Source organism: Alexandromys fortis, unplaced genomic scaffold (assembly GCF_014885135.2).
Source record: "Alexandromys fortis isolate MF-2015 unplaced genomic scaffold, M_Fortis_MF-2015_v1.1 scaffold_25, whole genome shotgun sequence".
Lineage (NCBI taxonomy): Eukaryota > Metazoa > Chordata > Mammalia > Rodentia > Cricetidae > Alexandromys > Alexandromys fortis.
In genome coordinates, this window is record NW_026067904.1 from 7,400,295 (window position 1) to 7,421,831 (window position 21,537).

Below are 21,537 nucleotides of genomic sequence, written 5' to 3' on the forward strand. Positions count from 1 at the left end.
TACACTTGTATGATTTTTACTAACTTGCGAAGATGCAATAGGAGAGTATGTCACTGAGGCAGAAGTTTCAGGGCATGCAAAGATTAAACCATGAAGAAATCATTTCAGAAAACATTGATCAATCCTTATTCCACACAATGCACCAAGTTCACCAAACCCAGAAAGCTCATAGTGCTCTTTCTCTATCTGCCAAAGCACAGACTCCCTACTGACTATAAGTAATTTTCATAAATGTCATTTAAGGAATCAGTTTAGAGTCTCTATACTTTTAGCTTCCCTGTCTCTTCCATGGACACAAGAATGCCTTTGCTTGACTTTTATTATACTGTCTTTTAAAAGTTATAGGCCTGTTGCTATGTAAAATATCATCAATTTGATTTTATTTTTCTGATCTTTATAATTAGACTCGGGTTATGCACTTCAAATCACAGATTCAGCTGCCTGCTAGACATTTCCCTTTATATTCTTTCACTGGTTATTAATGGTGTTTGCTTTAGTCTGATTGAGAAAGTGTCTGACAGATGTTATTTTCTTGCCCTCAAATGAAAAATGCATTGTATGTTACATCTATTTAAAAACACTGTGGTGGGTGTGTCTCTCTGTGTGTGTGTGTGTGTGTTCACAACACTGGATTTGGACAAAAATGACAACCTTGAATGTCCAACCTTGCCTTTTTTTTGTTTGAGGCAGACTCTCTTGCTGTCCACTACTCAGGATGATATGACAACTGGTCCACCAGCTACCAGGAATTGTCATGCCTCTGCTTCCTATCTCACCACGTGAGCACCGGGATTACTGGTATTCACTACCAAACCCTGGTTTGAATGAGTTCTTAGGTTTGCATAAGTTCTTAGGACCCACACTGGGATTTTCAAGTTTATCTGGCAAGTGCTTGACTCAGAGTCTTCTCCCTTCCCCTGGATCCTTTGTAAGTTTAATAATGGAGTGGCATTTCAGACTCTACTGAAGGTGTCACAAGAAAAAAATGACATGTACTGTGTCATTTAAAATAAGCCTCTTTAACTGTGTGCAGACTTTGAGACTACTGAGTCTCTCCATACTTTTCTACACTGCACTGAAGATTGTATGCACTCTTTCAAACCTCAGTTGTGTGATATTCCACCTTTTCCAGATCTTTCATTCATACTATCACCCCTGACATACACTGGTTGCTCTTAGGATATTTGCGAAATAATGAGGGAGTTAATGAATGGATTGCTGGACACATCTTAAGACCTGGCTTGCAAACTAGCATGTAACATTTTGCAAAAGCACCTGTGATTATTTCTTTGAAAATACTGTTTTGCACACGCCTGATTTATTGAAAATATCCTGCCTAATTAAGGGCATTAACTCACTGAAACACAGACTGAGGAGAATCAATAAGCCAACTATCTTTTCTTATTCTTTAAGGTCATTCTATTTTATTTGCTTTTCTTTAATTTCAATTTTTTAACAAAATTCATAGTGTACATCCATAGTGTGTGGGCTTCACAAAGATGTTTTCATATAAGAATATGATGTACTTTGATTTAGTCACTCTTCTTCCTTTCTTCTTTTTTCCCTTCCGTCCTCCTTTATTCCAATTATTTTCCCCCTAAAGTCTTGTTTCTACCTTCAATACACATACACACAGACATATAGAAGGACAAACACACAGACACAGAGAGACAGACAGACACACATACACTATTTCTCTTACCAACAAATAAACCAACTTTAATATGGAATAAGTCTTCCATAGCTTCAAATGAGTTAATTCTCTATATTATCAGAATATTTGGTTGTCTTTTAAATACAAGACTAGTGACCTAATACATTATTGTTAGTAGTAATAGTATTACTATTGTTATTATTATTATTGTTAGTAGGCTCTAGCTGTGTAATCATAACTGACATGGTACTTACAACGTAGTCCAATTTGGCCTCAAAAACACAATTTTCTTGTATCCAAGTCTCTTTCTTTCTTTCTTTCTTTCTTTCTTTCTTTCTTTCTTTCTTTCTTCCTTTCTTTCTTTCTAACATTTCAAGACAGGGTTTCTCTGTACCTCTGACTGTCTTTAGACTTGCACTATAAACTGGGCTGGTCTCAAACTCTGCCTGCCTCTGCCTCCCAAATGCTGGGATTATAGGTGTGAGTCTTTACTGCTGGGAAGTATCTGAACTCTTAATGCTGAGTTCACAGGCTTAGGCCAACCAACAGCTTATCTTATATTATTGTTAAATTCAATTGACTTTTCATACAGCTTCACAGACACAATTCGTAGAAATTTTAGACAAATAACCAAAAAATAAGAACAATTCTGTGATGTCTGAAACCAGCAATAATGTAACACATCCATGTGACTTCACTGCTGAAGTTCACACTCAACAAGCTATTCCTATATTTTCTTGTTATTATATACCTCTGAAAATGTTTTACATTTAATTTCTTCTTCCTGGATTCTTCGCTAAATCAAAAACATTGCAGGAAATCAGTTCACCGGTGTTTTCTTTAAATTGTCTGGTATTGCATTGACTATGAGCTAATGCAGAATGAATTCCAAAGGCTATGAAAGGATTAGGTTAAGATATAATCTTGAAAATACTTAATAAACATTGGGAGCTGGAACACATTGCATCCAGCCAGGAATCCAACTGACTACTACTCAAAGTGGCCCCCGACGATAAGCCTACAGACACACAGAGGATGAATCCTCTGATTTGATCGTATTATCCTTCCATTTCCCTAGCTACAAGGATGGAGATTTAGCCTGCATGTCTCAATGCCAACTCAAACAATGATAGGGCTTACTAGTTACAGCCATGGCACGTGTTTCTCATCACAAGCTTTGTGAATGGAGCTCATTAATCAAGCAGCCATCCCAAGAGGCTGCGCTGAGGCAGGAGCAGAGCTTGGAAGGTGTCTGCAAACTGCCAGGTGCAAAAGCGGGAGGGTACAGCATCGTTCATCAGTGCCTGGGTGTCAGAGGACTTTCTAAATAACTTCTCTGACATGCACTCCGAATCTGGCTTCTGCACCTCTGAAAAGTTCAATATCTCCCTCTCAGCTCCTAGACAGATTATAATGTTTGCCTCAAGACAGACTTCTCTTTGAAATCCAACTTTTGCACAAATTAATTTGGTTGCTTTGGGCAAGTTACTCAAATTTCTTGATCCTTAATTTTCTCATCCGTAATAAAGCAGGAATCATTATGATCTATCTACCGTCAGTGAGATAATTTTATTAGATGAGATAAGCAAAGGTTCTTGCAGAGATAGATAGTACTAATTTTTGCTATTCCTTTGTAAAAATTTGTGCTATGTCTACCTCCCTTGAGCATGAGCATAGTCATGTTTTATATTATTTTGGTAAATCACTATCACATCTAATTTGTTGCATTGATTTTTCTATACTATTAAGTATGTGTGCATTAATAAGTATAACTTTTTTACTCATATATATATATATATTTAAAATAAACCTAACATAAACTGTGATTTACTCTTTTTATATTGATTTTTAAATTCATTGTATAAATCATAATTATTCTCACTTTGTATCTGAAAAGACTAAATTAAATCAGATTTATAATCTCACTGTCTCCCTGTTCCTTATGATATTCAAAACACAAGAGAGCATCCACAAGGAGAAGACAGGGTCATGAGATCTTTCGGCTCTCATAATATTTTAGTTTGTAAATTGCACTACAGAGCAATAGATTTCCATTCAGGGCTTTCAGACATGCTTCATTGTGTTTGACTCTCCTCCTTTCTCCCCATTATGATCCTATTGCTGTCCCCACTCTTCCTACTCTACCATTTGCCTCTAGTATTTCTTTCTTCGACTCTGTTTGCTTGCCTTCCCTGTCTTCCTCCTTTAAGATCTCTTATGACCCTTTCCAGACTCAAAACCTATTTCCATTTTTCCTGGGCTTGACTCATATCTATTCACACTTGGGTATAAACATTGGATTGTTTGAGGCCAGGATCCACATGTGAGCAAGAAGGACCTTACCAACTGACAAATGTGATTACATGAATTTACAATGATGTGCCTAGCAAAAGAAATTATCAGTAGATTGGGCGTATGGCCTTCAGACAGCAAGACAGTCATTGACTTCTTATATTGAGTGTTCATTTCTTTTGGGAGAAAAAGTTCTAACTCCCCAATCAATTAAATAGACAAATCTGGGTGTGTAAATATAGTTTATCAAAGGTCAATTGTACAATAACTAAAGTGTAAGAATATAGAAGCTACTTGCCAAAATATGTCCAATTATATAAAACACAGGCAATTAATACATACTTAAATACATTACAAACTTCATATGATATCTGACATATTCTGAATTTTACATTCAGGAACATATGTTCAATTTTCTGTCCACTCATATGAGATTGTGCTTCAGAATTGCATATCTGATCATCATTTTCATATAATAAAAGTGTTTAATATAAATGTTTTACTATTATGGCATATAACCATATTCAATCAAAATTTTTATTAGATATTTATGACTGCCAATTGAAAAAGAGGTGATTATTGCAAAATTGCTTATAAAGATAACAATGCAAATCGTAGGGAGACTGAAAGATAATGGTGGACTCAATATATCCTTCATACATTAAAATAAATATGAAAATGTATTATGTGACCTTAATGTCATGACATAATGAGTCCAAATGAGGTCACATTAGATTCAGATGGTATAACATATCTATTGATTGTGAATGTGTATGTGTGTGTGTGTACAGGTGCGAGGAAGACACGTAGCAGTGCAGGGGTCGTTCTTTCAGGAACCACCCTCTTTTTCCTGAGACAAGGTGTCTCACTGGTTTGGAGTTCACCAAGTAGGGTAGAAGGCTGGTCAGTTAGCACATGCCTTCTTCCTGACTCTGCTTCCCCAGCATTGAGTCAGCCCATGCCTTCTTCCTGACTCTGCTTCCCCAGCACTGAGGTTGCAGTTCTTCGCCTCCCTGTCTGTATTTCATCACCTCAGTTCCGAGAATCTAATTCATGTCTTCATACTTTTGAGGCAAATGTTTTACAGATTGGGTGGTCTCTCCAGATTTATGACTAATATCCATGATGCAAAAAGAAACAGACACGAAGGAAACCTGTATGTGGAAGGAAGCAGCTGATGGGGCTTGACAGCATAATGGGAAATTCCTGGCATTTCCAGGATTCACACAAAACTAAGGAGAGGCAAAAGAAAATTCCTAGGACCTTCGAGGCTCCTAGAGTCCTCTCTCAGGGCAGGAGCTGTGAAATCTCTTGTGGGAATGTGCTCAAAGTAGTTCCTTCCTTCGACAACCCTTTCCTGAAATGACGGGAATTTCTAAATTGGTAGTTTTGAACTAAAACTTAAGAGACTAGAGAAAAACAAGGAAGGCGTGAATTCACAGTGGAGACTAAACAGTAATCAAGGAAGAAAGTCATGGCAGGTTGATAAAGATGGAGTGGTGGAGACAGAATGTGTGTTGGGTTTAGAAAATGCTGGTCCCAAGCTATAGAGATGGCCGAACTTTTTCAGTAAAAGCTGGTTTTGAGAGGATGTGCTTTGTTTCTTTGACAATGTGACAGATGGCTGAAGTGAAATATATATATTGCAGCAGCCAGACAATAGGTAACTCAAACAAGCTTTCTTATTATTTTTTATTGAAAATTCAGCATGGCAACAACTATTTTCATGAATTCAAAACATGAAATATATAGTATTGTTAATTGTAGACACACCCTCATTGGATAGTAGATTACAAGAACATACTGATTTTTTCCTAACTAGACCTTCAGGATTAGTAAGTCTCAGCTACCCCCACCATTCCTGCTCCTATGAATACCATAAGTTAGGATATTTGAGATAATTCTTAAAAATAAAATCATGACTTATCTGTACTCCTGTGCATGGCACAGAGTAAGATGCTCAATGTTTGTCATGCTATGGAATTTTTTCATGCCTAATGACTTTGTATGAATACATGGTCCTTGTACATGTGAGAGTTTCCAGATTCTCAGCTCCTAATGGAAGACACTGTATCTAAGCCCTGTTTACGGGCCTCAGACTTGTAATCCTAACGCTAAAGAACTCAGAAAGTGAACGATGAAGATTTTAATTATTAGAAAAATAATTATTGATGGTTAAAATCACTTATAAGGGAGTTTCCTCATCAAATAACCAATCGCATATCATTGTGTAATGTTAACTCCCTTTCAGACTGTAACTGAAAATAGGCAAGATCAATTTACATGAACACATGTATACAAAAATATATAAATACATGCACTGATGAACATATACATGTATGCATATATCTGAATGCAAGCATAAGTATGTATGCATACATGGTATAAACACATTTCCAGTATTTTGGAAAAGAGATTAATGGCATGTAGGTAACCCTAAGCCAATATAAACAGAAGAGGTAGTCTAGAAATCTATGACCAAAAGCACGGGATTCTGCTGTCAGCATGAGCTTTCAGGGAAGATAAGGGGGTTGAAGGCTGCTTTCTCCATAAGTAATATGTTTACGTATTATTCACAATAGCAAATAATTGCAAAATGTCAACATTTCATTTTCCTCTGAAGAGCTTCTTTTGATTAGTGACCTAATTAACCATTAAGAAGAAAAGGCTTTTTAACTGTGAATATGAAAAGAGAAAGTGTTTTCTAGTAGCAATTTGTGATCTTAAAATGTCAGAGGCAGGCACATCATGGAGGGGCAACCAACCAGCACTTTTCAAAATGATGTGGTGTCAGAAGCATATGACATGGATTTGTTTAGCTTCTTTTTCAATTTTTTATTTTGTATTTATTCTGAAACAAGCAATGCAAATATAGATATGGTTGCCCAAGAGATTTTTCTTTGCTTTTTGAAAGCCCTTCAACATTTTCTCTGACAACCTAAAAAAGGTTGTTTTTAATCTGTTTAATCTGACTCTAAATTCTCCCCAGATAATGACATATTTTCTCTTCTTCTTCCTGAATACATATTTGTAAAATGCAGAAGTCTTAACACACACACATACACACACACACACACACACACACACACAATTACTAAATCCAGCTTGGTTATATGCAATACATTTTCCACATATATGCATATTATTTACATATATATTTTAATATATATACACACTCACAGGTAGGTGGCCTGCCTTCATGCTTAGTGGGAGGCTATGTCTCAAGGGAAAGAAAAAGGATAGAAGAGGACACTAGACATTCTCCACTGACTTTTATGTATGTGCTTCTCCATAGTAAATAAGGAAATAAATAAAGTAACAATTTTACTGTATATGCATAAACTCATATTTTAATGACATAATTCATTCTAGACATAATCATGCTATATGGCTTCTATACCATTATAAGAATGATTTATACAATAAGAAAGAAAGATATTCTATAAGCTTTCCTTCTTTTCAGGAAGCTCATGGTTGGTTGCATAACAAAAATCAGAATCTAGACAAGATGCCTTATTATTCAAATCAAAATAGATTAAATTTCATTTGATACTATTCCATTATAGTATCAAATTCATTAAATCATAGCAATTATTTTATTTCTCTCTTCTCCCAGCCTTCATTGCTTACCTGCTAGTTGTGTATATGATAAACCCAGTGATAAGAAGTGTCTTGCTCTATTTCGCTTCCAGATACTGCATTTCCATCACCAAGCGCAAACGATGTAGGCTAATAATTTTAGAGCATAAATGAATCCATATTTAATATTTCTGTTTATTTAGTTAATTGTAATTTGAAGTATCATATACCACTGGTGATACACTGTTCACTAAACTGTTGAGCAGTGTGTCAGATTCCAAGAGCCAGAAAGGCCAGAAAACCCTGCCTTATGGAACCCTCCAGACTCTGGATCCCGGAGTGTGCAGCAGTGTTTGGATGTCTGCCTTCTGATGAAGGAATACACAGTGGGTCATTAAGAAGCCACACGGTGATCGATTAACCTCTTAGTGTCAGGGAGTCTTTCAATATTATGACCCCTTCCTTGTTCTCAAGCCATACTTTATTTACCAATAAAGCACCTTGTAAGACAAAGACAGCTCTATGGAGAGTAGAAAATAAACACAAACATTGTTACATCACAATGCCAGGAAAGATTACCACTGTTCACATAAACCCACACTTTGTGGCAAACTACTACAAGAGTAATAAATGAACTATTTAAGAAGCTATTTTTGAAGCCAGTTTGGATATGAGCATACTAACCTTGCTGAAAGTGGTCAGTACAATTGTACTACTGTGGGATTAATGGCTGTGCAGGTTCCTACTCCATATCTGTGCTCTTATTTCAAACTTAAGGTTCTAATAAAAACTATCCTGATGGTAAGCCTGTTTTATTTCTATACACTGATATGTATCTGCATATATCTGATCATTTACACATATCAATATTCATGCATATCTATGCTAGTTCAAAGAGGTATATATGCAACTTGTTTTCCACAACTTACTGGCCAGCCAAATCTAACATATGTCCAAAAACCTGAGCTTACCAAAATCATTTCAGAGGTGGCTGGAATTTCCCAAGGTGAGGTAAAACAATTTGTGTCTACTCTGTGGGCAGGCTCACCTTTTGAAATAACAGAAAATACAGACATTAACATAAGATGAGTTCATGAAAACATTGGGCTATAAGCACCATTCCTGAGCATGAACCATTCCCTGCCCTTGGGGAAACTGCCAGTACCATCAGTAACACTGAAGAACCTAAAATCACAGATGAAATTTAAAAAAAAAAAAAAAAAACACAGACAGCAGCTCCATCCTAATCTATTGAGTTCTATCCATTCTTTTGTCTGACTAAAAAAATAATTTAGCAAATTTCACATTTAAATACTTTTCTCATTAACAGGCCTTTTAAAGATGATTCCTGTCAGCCATTTTTCGGGTTTTAATGAAAGTTACTGGTTCAGCTATGAGAAATAACTCAACTACATCTCATCTTTACCTGTTATGTTTCTTTGCTTACTATAGTTCCTAGTACAACCAACCAATCCTAGGTTACTTTCCACAATTCTTCCTTCCAGAGATCTTCAAACATACATCCGGTCAACCTTGGAGGTCACCAGTTGTTAGTTTAGAATGTACAGATATAAGGTGGTGGAACCACAGTTCCTGTAGAAACAGTCCTAAAGTGTTGGCAGAGGCTGCTCATTCATTCCTGGATGCCCTGATACTAAATATTCATACAGAAACCATCAATTACAACACTGCTTGGCCAATGACTCTAGCATATTCCTAACAAGCTCTTACATCCTAAATTAACCCTTTCCTATTATTTTATATTTTACCATGAGGTCCATGGCCTACCAGAAAGGTTCCTGCTGGCGGCTTGCCTCTTTCTTCATGGGCGGCTACATGGCATCTCCCTGACTCTGTCAACTTTCTCCCAGCATTCAGTTTAGTTTTTTCCACCTATTCTGCCCTATTACAGGCCAAAGCAGCTTTTTTATTCATTTACCAATAACAGCAACACATATACAAACAGACTTCCCACATTACTAAAGTTACTTCATTCATAGAATCAGTTGCATCTTTTTGGGATGTTTCATGTTAGTAGATTGGAGACTGAGAAAATTATGTAGACTCTTAAATTTTATAGTCCCTTCTATTTATTTTAAAATGTCAAAAAAGACACCACTGCACTCAGTTTCATTTCTCCAAAAGTATATCTTTGCATAGACTGGGAATGTGAAATCCAGTTGTCTCTTTTCAGCTTTCTCTTTCTTCTCCAATTTACTCCCTGCTGTAGGACTTCAGAACCTTTCCAGTTCTCCTAATCACTATTCTAACAGCAGTTTTCTAAACAGCAACTGTTTAGGACCTCAGCTATAACCAATTGTTACTATTCATATAAAATTCAAATCTACATAGTATATGTCTGATGTATTTCTAAGGCCCCAAGTAGTCATAGTTAACCTCCCAAGACACTCTGCATCATTCCTATTGACCTTCTTGGCAGTGTCTCCAAACAGTGTCTCAAGTCTACTCTTTAACTTTGAACTTTTGAATCTTTTTCCTGGGCTTAATCCTTCTTTCCCTTCTTTACCATGGAAGATGTAATTCAACTGTCCACTGATTGGGCAAATCTCCTTCCGTCACAACCTTCAGAATAACCCTGTACCTGCTACAGCATTCAGTGATGTTTGTAATGGCAAACACAAAAATTGTGATGACCAACCAATGGTATTCTCTCCATAGATAAATGTTTAAATCTTATGTGAACCTTTATCATTGGAATGTAGCTTTATTAATTAAGGCTATTGATCTTTTATAGTTAGCCTACATCTGATGTTAATTTTGACCATTTATTCATATGGATCAACACTGAGATATGAGGAAATATTTTAAGACACATTATTTTTTCAAAAATATTTCAAGTATGCTGTCAAAATGTATGGCCTGTATTATGGGAAGAATAACATGATTGTAAGCATAAACTAGACCAGGTTCTAAGCAGCATACCATAAAAACTTGCCACTCCACTGATATGTGACCTTTATAGCTAGTAGCATTTAAAATCATATTCTTACCCAGTGCTGCATGTCATGCTCATTAAAATAACAATTAACCCTATAGACTGCATAGTGCCTTCAGTGTATTTTACAAGAGCAGCCCATGATTTCATTTCATGCAAAATGAATAAGAAAGGTCAGGCTGATAACTCAAATATTTTCTTTCCTTAAGTCACGATATGAACAGGAAGAAAACCAGCATAATTAAATTCACAGGAACATGAGCCAACAGCTTTATAAGGAAGACAGAGATAGTGAAAATAAAGGCAGGCAAATTCACCTGTAGGTTGTCATAGTGAAAGATAAGAAACTATAGTCTAGAAGCCACAGATAAGAGATGGGTGGAAGTCCCAGTATGCATATATAAAAATTCAAATATGAGTTAATTCATCAGTTTTATTAAGTAACTTTGCAGGCCAGAGTCATTTGCAATTGTTCTAATGAGCCTATACTAATGCAGCAGGTTTATTGCGATACATAACTGTTATTTGATACCCAATCCACAAATAGGTATTTCTGTTTTAAATTACTATAATAAAACCATTTGTGTTGAAAGATATTAGTATTGTGCTAGCAAATCTAACAGGGAAAAGAAAAGAATTGTATGAGTAAAATGAGGGTAAATATCTCATTGATAAATCCTCTGTTCAGACCTCCACAACATCTTCCCACTTTTATAACATTATCAAGACATGTCTGATTCCATATTTGAAACCATTATCATTTTGGACAACAAAACTAGTTAGCAAAATAAAATCTAATTGTGTGTGTCTGAGATAAAATTTAAAAAGTATCTTCATTTTAAGCTGAGAAACTGCAGAAAACTTCTTCCAGTAGAGATAGATATTCTTCATGGAAAGAATCCCTGTGTGTCCTAGGGTAAGCACACAAGAGAGAAGAGATCCATGAACTTTCCCTTCTCAAAGACCTTGAGACACTTAATGTTTACTACTTCAAACACCAGGAATAACAACTTTAAGAAGGAATGCTTTAGACCTACAGCTCCAGAAGTTTCAGTTCAAGGCTGTTTTATCCAATATGTTAGGCAATGTAGGAAATAATGCAAAACTACTAGGGTCATACACCACAAAACAAGGAGGGATAAATGAAACAGAAAGAAAGAAAGAAAGAAAGAAAGAAAGAAAGAAAGAAAGAAAGAAAGAAAGAAAGAAAGAAAGAAAGAAAGAAAGAGGAGAAAGGAGGAGGAATAAGAAAAAGGAAGAGAATAAGAACAGTAGAAAAGAAGAAGGAGAAAGAGAAAGGAGAAGAGAATGAAAGAAGAGAGGGAATAGAAGGAAGGGTAGGAAAGAAGAAGTAGGATTGAGGGAGGAGACAACCTATATAGAACATAAGTGTTTGACTCAGGGATCTTTTCACAATAGACACAAGAAAGATCCAGGCATATAGGAAACATCCTATGGGTATTTCATAATTGATACCCAGAATAAAAATAAATGACCCATTACTGTAACTTAACAAACCCGACTTGAGCTTGCATTTTGAAGAGTTGTTGTGTACTTCCGACGCGGTTTAATCTTTACTGTGATATAGCAGAGACTCCACTAGGAGAAAGAAAATGTGCTATAAAAGTGAGGAAGTTAACGGAAAGAAAAGAGGAAAATGGGAGGAAGAGAAAGAGGAAATAGAAAGATGGAAGAAAGAAATAAAAAATCAGAGTAAAGGATAGGGGAGAGGAGGACAAGCAAGATTTAGATCAATATTACCTATGAATCCATAACATCGTTAAAGTCTACCTCATAAATATTTTTACCAACTATCAATAAAGCTACAGTCTCACAACACATGGTCTTGTAAATCGTTTAAGATATTTCATTTTTACACACAATTACCTAGCTCTCCACATTTCCTGTTTGTAAACCCTGCCACCATTTCTCACAAGACACAAGTTTTAGTTCCTTTGTTTCAAAAATGGGTTCTACTTGGAAATTTTGTCTTGATTCATTATAGTAACTAGTCTTCATAATTGTAAATTATATATGGAATGGACTGACATTCTCCAATCAAAGTTCATTACTATTTTGCTATAAAGATACCATGTTTGTAGAGTAATGGCAATTTTGCTTGCCTTTACTCAAACCTTATCGCTGTCTTATATTGATTTGTAAGGGAAATTTTTTTCAGTACTTTTCAAATTGGATAATGTAATGTTTGTGAATCTTCTTGAAAAAGCATGGTCACTTTATCTGGCATAATGTCTGAGGATGCTCAAATATGGTTTCACCATCCGTCTCCCAAGGCACAGCTTTGTGCCTCATTTTTCCTCATTTGATATTTCTTGGTATTGTCATTCCTGATTGTAGTGTGTGTGATGTTCTTCTCATTGGTATAAGTGCTGCATTTTCCCCCAAATAATCTGTTTCTCTAAATAAGACTGTATTTAGATTCTGTCCTACAGACTTGTTGTGCTGTGAAGAGACAGCATGACCATGACCACTGCTATAAAGGAAAACATATTATCAGTACTGGATCAGAAGTTTACCCCATTATTGTCACGGAGGGAGGCATAACAGTTCATAGGCAGATAGGATGATGCAGTGGTAGTTGTGAGTTCTATATCTGAATCAGCAGGAAGCAGAATGAGATGGGGGAAGAGAGAGAGAGAGAGAGAGAGAGAGAGAGAGAGAGAGAGAGAGAGAGAGATTGAGAGAGAGCTACTGGGCCTGGCTTAAGCATTCAAAATCTCAAAGCCAACCCAAAAGTTCACACACTCTCTAAAAAGGCCACACACACTCCAACAAGGCCACACCACATAATAGTGCCATTCCCTATGAGTCTATGGCGCCATTTTCATTTAAATCACAATAGTTTATTATTTTTCTTCTGAATTTTATAGCAAATTCCTCCATTTCTTTTTATATTCATCATACACACTTATGTATTATGTCTTAGATTTTCACAAAAACCACCTTTGGCAACCCAACTATAAAATAAGTGTTTAAATGGAGAATCTTCCTAAATATACCCAAAGAAGATCCAAGCAAGCAGACAGCATCCTATGAATACTTCATAATTGATATAAAAAATAAACGTGACTATTCTGTTATTGTGAGTAGAAGACTAGATGAGTCCTCATCTTAAATGGAGTCTAATACATGTTGCCTGGCTCCATAAAGGATATCACAGTGAGAGGAAGGCCACTTACTCTTTTGTTTATATCCAAGATATGATATTTCTGCCAAATCATTGACATTTTTGGCCCTTGGAACATAGATATCATATTGGAGATAGGAAGTGAAAAGACTGCATTGCTATGCTTGATAAAGGAGATAAGTTTTGTGTAATATATTTCTGGTTGTATCTTATGTATTACTCTCTCTCTCTCTCTCGCCTGTCGGTTCCTAATTTTTAAGTATAATCCATACTGAGATGCAAAACGGTATATGTGAATTGAGTGCCAGTGTTTCCATGTGTAGCAGGTGTTAAGTGTCTGCTCTTAACCTTGGAAGTGTCTCTTGGAATTATTTCTGCATCATAGATTAAGACTGTTGGACTCAGAGAACTTAAGAAGTATTTTGATGAGAAGCAGATCTTCACCGTTGGCTTAGCCTTTTCGGTGTCTAAACTGTATGCTTCTTTCTTAATATACAAAGAAAGTTTCAGAATGATTTTATACTATTTTATTTTTAATGACCTCCTACATTGTTGAAAAATTATTGATAAAAATAATTAAATCTTAAACGTGTGGTTTTAGACTTAGGTTTTAAGAACTTGCAAACTGAATGCAATATCAGCATGCAATTTATGCCTTATAAAGCACTTATAATCTCTCTGGTTTAGTCAAAGTGATTCTTTTCTTTTGTTTGTTTGTTTTTTTTTTTTTGTTTTGTTTTTTCGAGACAGGGTTTCACTGTAGCTTTGGTGCCCGTCCCAGAACTAGCTCTTGTAGACCAGGCTGGCCTCGAACTCCCAGAGATCTGCCTGCCTCTGTCTCCCGAGTGCTGGGATTAAAGGCGTGCTCCACCACCGCCCGGCTAGTCAAGGTGATTCTGCTTTGGTTAATACCTACTTCCTTGGAATGTTCAATGCTGTTAATTAAATGTTTCCTGACAACAGTAGCTGTGTGCCCTGTAAACTGTAAATGCATTTAGACAAATTCCAAAATCGCAGTGGTCAGACTCATATTGTGGTTTTTATTAGGACAGATATTTTGTTACCAAGCATTTTATCATCTTTCCCTATTCTTCTTCATCTTGCTTGTTCTTCATGGTTCCCTATTCTTCTTCATTTTCTCTATTTGTCTTCATCTTCCTTTTCCTCAAAGAAGTAAAGACAAGCACAGCAATAAACTCTTCTCCAGGTATCTAAAGAGATTAGTCACATGGGATCTTCAGATGGGCTCTTTATTTTTATATTTGAAATTAAAATATAATTACATTTTTTACTTTATTTCCCCCTCCTTTTCTTACCTCCATCCCTTCACATTCAACAGCTCTGTTCTATCTCGAGGATCAATGGACTCTCCTTCATTATTTATTGTTACATATCTATGTATACATGTGTATTAGGACTAAATATATAAATGCAACCTTTCCAGTCTTATAATGCTATTTTTAAGAATAAGATTTCAAGGATGATCCCTTTGGCATATAATATCTCATTTTTCCCTAGGAAAATTCTATTTCCTGTTTTTATGATTTTTTTTTAAATTATTAATCTGTACAGGTTGGAGTAGAGTTACAGAAAGAAATATGCTGGGATCTTTTATATTGCCATAATAATAAAAGTTGAGAATATTTTTTGAGTATCAATATTGCAATCAATTAATACCAAATGTATGTAAGTACAGTGGCTTGAAACTCTGGCTCAGATATAAGACAGGTTTCTTTCTCCCTAGAAATGGGCTTTGATTGCCATGGTGTTCTCTGGCAATGCTAACGTGACCCAATAAATATCCGTAGGTTTACAGGGTCGCACATCCTATTAGACAATTAGAACAAAATTACAACAGAATTAGAAACAAATGATGGCACTCAGTAGCACAAAATGCTCCATTACAAAGTAAAAACAAACATAGGAGATGCTCATCTGAGAAATGTTTGCACATTGGTAGAGCTCTATTTTGAACTGGTGGCTGATCTCTGCATTCAGAATGGTGTCGGGGAAATGCCACTCTGATTTCAAATGCCTGAATTTGAAATCTCTTTTATTTTGAGCAACATTTTTTTTCTCTCTCTCGGAGAAGTCATTGAGAGGCTTAATTAATGAACTTCTTTTGCAGACATCTTCAATATTCTTAGATGAAAGATGTTATATAAGCATGGGGGGAGTTTGGTACCAGAAGGAAAATGTCCTCTTGGTGACAGGCTCTATGAAGCTCTGGGTTAGGGTGTATTTGACAACCACAGTTAAAAAGGTTTGAACCTGTTTTGATATTCTGTTTTAATCATGTCCATTATTCTGGAGAATATGGGGCTAATAGGAGAGCTAAATTCTCATTGGCCAGAAACCTGTGAGACCTGAACACACTGACACTTTCCCCAGTGGTTAAGGCAGGTGGGAAGTTTATAGGCAGCCTCTTTCTGGAGCAATAAAAGTTGCTTTTATTTCAAATTCTCTTTTTACACCAGTTGCTATTACTCTGAAAAGCTCCTGGCATTTGGAAGGCAATAAGCAGGGCATAAAATCCATTCTTCCCTGAACAGGTCCTGTTGCTAAGGCTACTTTTAAACTGACTAGTTTACAGCAAAGAAACAGATAGCTGGGCTCCTGAAAACCCTGTCTGGAAAAGCAGGAGAGCTGCTAACTAGCTAGGTTGAGTACCTGGGTTTTCAATGGATCACTAGCAATTTCCTTATGTTATCAGAGCCCTTTGTATTTGAAATATTAAGTTGTCACAACTGATGTAGGCTATGGATAAAAGGAAGGACTTGTTTATCCCCATTTTTTTTTGCAAAATCCCTTGCCTTTGGTTTAGGTTTACTGTAATTCTTCTGTGTTGGCAAAATCTAAGTATTAGTTCCTTCTCAACTTTTACTAAGCAGTACAGAATTGGAAAGATATTTAATGACTTTCTCAAGCAGTGACTGGTGTGTTACACTTGATAAAATGATGGCCCATACGCTATGAAAGTACTGTAAACATCAAGCCAAATCATACCTCATGATACCTTCTGTGTAGAAAGTCAGCAACAGCGGCCGCTTTCCTGTTACAGAGAAAAAGTGGTCACCTTCACTAAAATGGTAGGCAGAGCAAACAAATTTGACAGCAAAAGAATGTAACTGACTTGGAGGGAAGTCTTAGCCCATGGACTCTCTGTGTAGCTCAGCAGTTAGGTACCTGGAAAGGAGTCACTGTTAATAGTGTGTCCAGAAAATGCACCAATGATCAAAAGCTGGGTCAACTGCAGAGTCGTCACCGATTGCGTGTGAACACAGGGAGTTCCGGGGTCGAAAATATCTTGGACTGGATACAAATTGAGACCAATTGCCTAGGTTTTTTCTCAGATTGGGTCCTTCTCTCACCTACTGTAGGATATTGGTATGAAAATACCGTCTCATTGATAAAATAACAATGATCAAATAAGCAGGTATTTTAAAAAGAAGTGAACATGAGTCATTCCAGGGGGCAGAAGATTATTCTTATCCAGGCTTCTGTGGTAAAAACAATAAATATGATACTGCTGTCTTGGCTTTAATGTGGTTGAGAAATTTCCCTTTCTGGTCAGTGACCCTGAGACCATCTGCAAAAATGGAAACAACTTTGCTAGGGAAGTTGAGAAGAAATAAGTAAATTCATGGGGTAAAACAAATTAATGAAGAAATATCAGGAGATGAAATCAGTCCATCCACATGTGAAGCATGTCATGTGACCAAAGACATGCCTGAGAGACTGTGGATTTGGAGAGAAAAAGAATCGCTATTTCTTCCAGAGGTGGTGTTGGTGCAGGGCCATCCTTTTCAGCTGCTTCTCTTTACAACTGTAACTGGATTAATATCAGCTGCTTTGGTTTCTATGACGTCACTTCTGAGGACACTACTTTAGGTATGATTTAGATGTACTCTGCACAAAGTAATAAATCATTAGATTTAAAGTATAGGACTGATTCCTTAACATTCTTTTCAGCCTAGAAAACAAATAGATGTTGATTTATGTATCATCATCTATGAGCAAGGGTATACAGAGAAAGGCTGTTTCCTTATTACTACTAAATACAAACTATATCAAGGGACACTTGGCTCCACTGCTGTAGTTAACGCAAGAATCTTAAGTTTTTCCTGTTGTGTCAAAGCAATATATTGTAGACAAACTTTGTGGTTAACTATCTCTTATTATGAACTGAAGCCAGAAAAGGATTGGTCCTTGTGACTCAATGCATGGATGGATGCAAACTCCAGAAATTCTTTGTTTTTTAAAGGTGTTGGCCCTTTCTAGCCCCAATGCATACAGATCACTGGTCATCAAGGTAAAAGTACTAACATGAAATGCCTGGAAATTTTCAGGTGTGTGGCTGATGGCAGAAGAGAAGAAAGGGGTTCTTAAAGCCGTAATCACACATCAAATCTTTATCCATGGATGAATAAACCATGGGAGGTTTGCTAGTCATAAGATCCAAATGGAGATAAAAAAATGCTAGCTCTTCAATTTATTATTCATGACAATTTGATAAATCATATAAAGGGTATTCGTGTATTTTAAACAACATCTCTGGACTAGAAGCTTATTCTATAACTCTGCTATATCTGTCAGCAAAGTTATGAATGTGGCTATATTGCCCTTTTAATCTAATCATCAAAGCATGATGTCCTGGCTTCAACACAGGTTCTTCCCTTCCTATTGTGATAAGTGACATTTGCTCTTAGACCCTGTCCTTTTCTCTCGCCTTTTTCTCCCTAATTCTTTTTTTTTCCACTCAGTTTTCTTTGGTCAATACTGAGGAAATCAAAATGCCAGTCCCAGAAGCTCATGTTTTAAGAGAAAATTGTTGACTCAGGGTGACACACAAGATATTTCCAATATCTCTGGGAGTACATTGATTTGTGTTAGTAAATTTTACATAAAAGTGTCTTTCTTTATTCATGTTGTAGGTATCAGTTACTCACGTTTGTGCCCTGTCTTATTACTAATATCTGATAAAGATGCTCTGTAAATGGACATTTCCTGCCCTGACTGCCTGTCCCCAAATATCCAACAGTTTCTTCTCAAATTACCACGAAGAGGATTATATTAATTATAAAAGTTTGGACAATACCTCAAATATTTTAATATCTAGATATTACAAATTAAATAAATACATTTCTATTAATCTATGTCTTGCCACATAGCTTATGGCTTTACCTGTCCTCTAGCATGTCTTACTTCATGGGTTGTTGGTTGGCAGCTCTCCTGACCCTGCCCTCCTTCCTCATATCATTCTCAGTTTGGCTTTCATGCCTAAACTCCTGCCCAGCTACTGATCTGCCCACTTTTTATTAACCAATGAGAGTAATACATATTCATTGTGTAGAAAAGTATTGTTCCAAAGCAATGTTCAGGCAAAATAAAAGGTAGTTAGTACGGCAGGATGAACCTGAGGAAACATAAGTCGTCCAAAGGATCCTTGTAAGAAGTAGCTACTACATACTGATTTTCCCAAGAACTGAATCAAGACTTTTCAGTATGAAACTTTACAATAATTTATATTTAAACTTGTCAGAAGTTGGAATCTACTTTTTATTGTCTTCGTTTATGGAAATATTTACAGAAATATCACATACTTACCTTCTAGACATACAATTAACTCAAAACATTAGTGATGTAACACTAACATCCTTATTCTTATAAAATTCCTAATTATTGTTATGAATGGCTTATAGCCAAATCTTAATTCAGACACTGGTGGCTGTCAGTTATTGGTGCCTTTCGAGCACTTGAACAAATAGGAGACTGCAAAGTAACAACAGGAGGTGTAAAATTCCACTGTAAATCTTTGACTCTTTAATACTACTTTGGGCATTAATATCTGGGAAACCATATTTTAGTTTCTTCCAAAGTCATCACACACAACCATATACACTAATTCTTACTGTAAAAGTAATACATGGAATTTCACCTTAATTTTAAAATTATGAAAATCACTATTAGGTATCACTCTTCACTTAAAATGAGCTCCACAAATATGGCATTTATAAATGAAAAATGAAATGAGAACATTGAATCCAGTCAAACATCTTGATGATGTGCTAACCCCTTTAACTTCAACCTCTAAAGTTGGAATTTCTTGCCTCAAAGAGATGGTTAGCTCTGGATTCATCATAAGTCAACCTTTCCTAATATTTCCACAAATACATTTTTTGTGTAATCTTGAAAGAGGGTATGAGATTAAATTGATTTAATAGCATTGGCTTGGAGACATAGTTTGCAATCAGAAGCCATGGTACATTCTAAAATGAGACCTATTTGTTTATATTAAAGCCTGCATGAGAATGTGTGTGTTATCTTGTTATGCCTATTCTATTTATAATGTCTGAGAAAGAAACAGTAGCATTTATATCCATCATAAATTATCATAATTTTTATATCCAATTTTCACTTCTACTCATCCTTTTCCAAATATTCCATGATGATTTTGCTTCCAATGCTGTGTGCAAAACTCACACACACAAAAAAAGGCAAAATCAAAAGTCTTTTTAGATCTGTAAAATCTGAATGGATGGCAAATCCTTACTTAAGGAAAATGAAGATGTCCAGATTCACTGTCTAATCTAAAAAGGGCCAGGGAAGGTATTATGTATAGACAGCACATTCCACTCTTTAAAAGTGCATCACCATAATTTTTAAAAAAATGTATTTTCTCCGTCTATCTGTTGAGACAGAAACTGTTCTGCTTTATGTAAATTATTCAAACAGGATCCAAGCTAATAAAACCAGCATGCTTCCAATCATATGAAAGGCAGCATTTATAATGGAGGAAGAAGAGTTTAGGTTCATATTACCTCTGACTAAAGACAAAGTGTGTTCAAAATTTTATAACAAAACTTTGATAATTATAATCATGCCAGGCATTGTGGCGTTCTTTCAACCCAAGTTCTTCAGGAACAGAAACCCTATTTCAAAAACAACAAAAACAAACAAACAAACAAACAGAAAATCTAACTGTCCTGGCCACAGGGACATGTGGTTCTCCTGAGAGTGGACCAGGTTATTCTTACTGCTCCCTGCCTCTTATGCAGCTTGGGGCACTGGACGAAAGAGGCTTATAGTTGTTGGGAAGACATGAAGGGTGACAATCATCAGAGGAGCTTTGGCACCCTAAAAGATTCCTTTTGAAGTATTTTTGTGGTTTAACACCATATAATCAGTTCCTCGTGGTTATTTGATCCTCAACTGAGGTGCCCTGAAAGAAGATTGCCAAAGGTGAGCCTTCTACATTATTTTTCTTTAAAAAAAAAAGTCAAAATCTTTCTAACATGCAGCTCCTGTTACAAGCCATCTCACAAGAGGAGTGTTTATTCCCCAAATTTCTTTATATCTCTTAAAGTTTGTCACACGAAGCATCAGACTCATTTGTAGTTGGCATATCCATTGTGTGCATGCAAATGTATGCTGTTAAGATAGTTGAAAGAAAATTCTTTTAAGTGATTAAATAGACCTTTCTATAATCTTGTTTACATGATTAATTTATCTAGCAAACTTGTCTTCATAGAGAGTACAAGGACAGACTTCAGTCCCAACACCTCTTGAATTATCACAGTGTCCCTATTACTAGGGTTGCAAATTAATGAGTTTTCCTGAGCAGAGTGTTGAGCCGTCAGGACCACAATGTTGATAATGTTAACACAGGGCTTTTTAATCTCAGGGAATAGATGAAGTTTTCCTACATGGCAGCTGATCTACAAGATATTTGTATTTCATGCTGCTAATAAATGTTCATTAAAACTTGTTTCATTATTAATTATACAGAGTGGGACTCGGAGCTCCAGTAAATTGTATTCCTATTATAATAAATGCATTTAATTACAGAAGTTCAGTAGTAAAGCTTATTTTTGTAAAACAGTTTTAGTAGGTGTGTCATATGTTTTA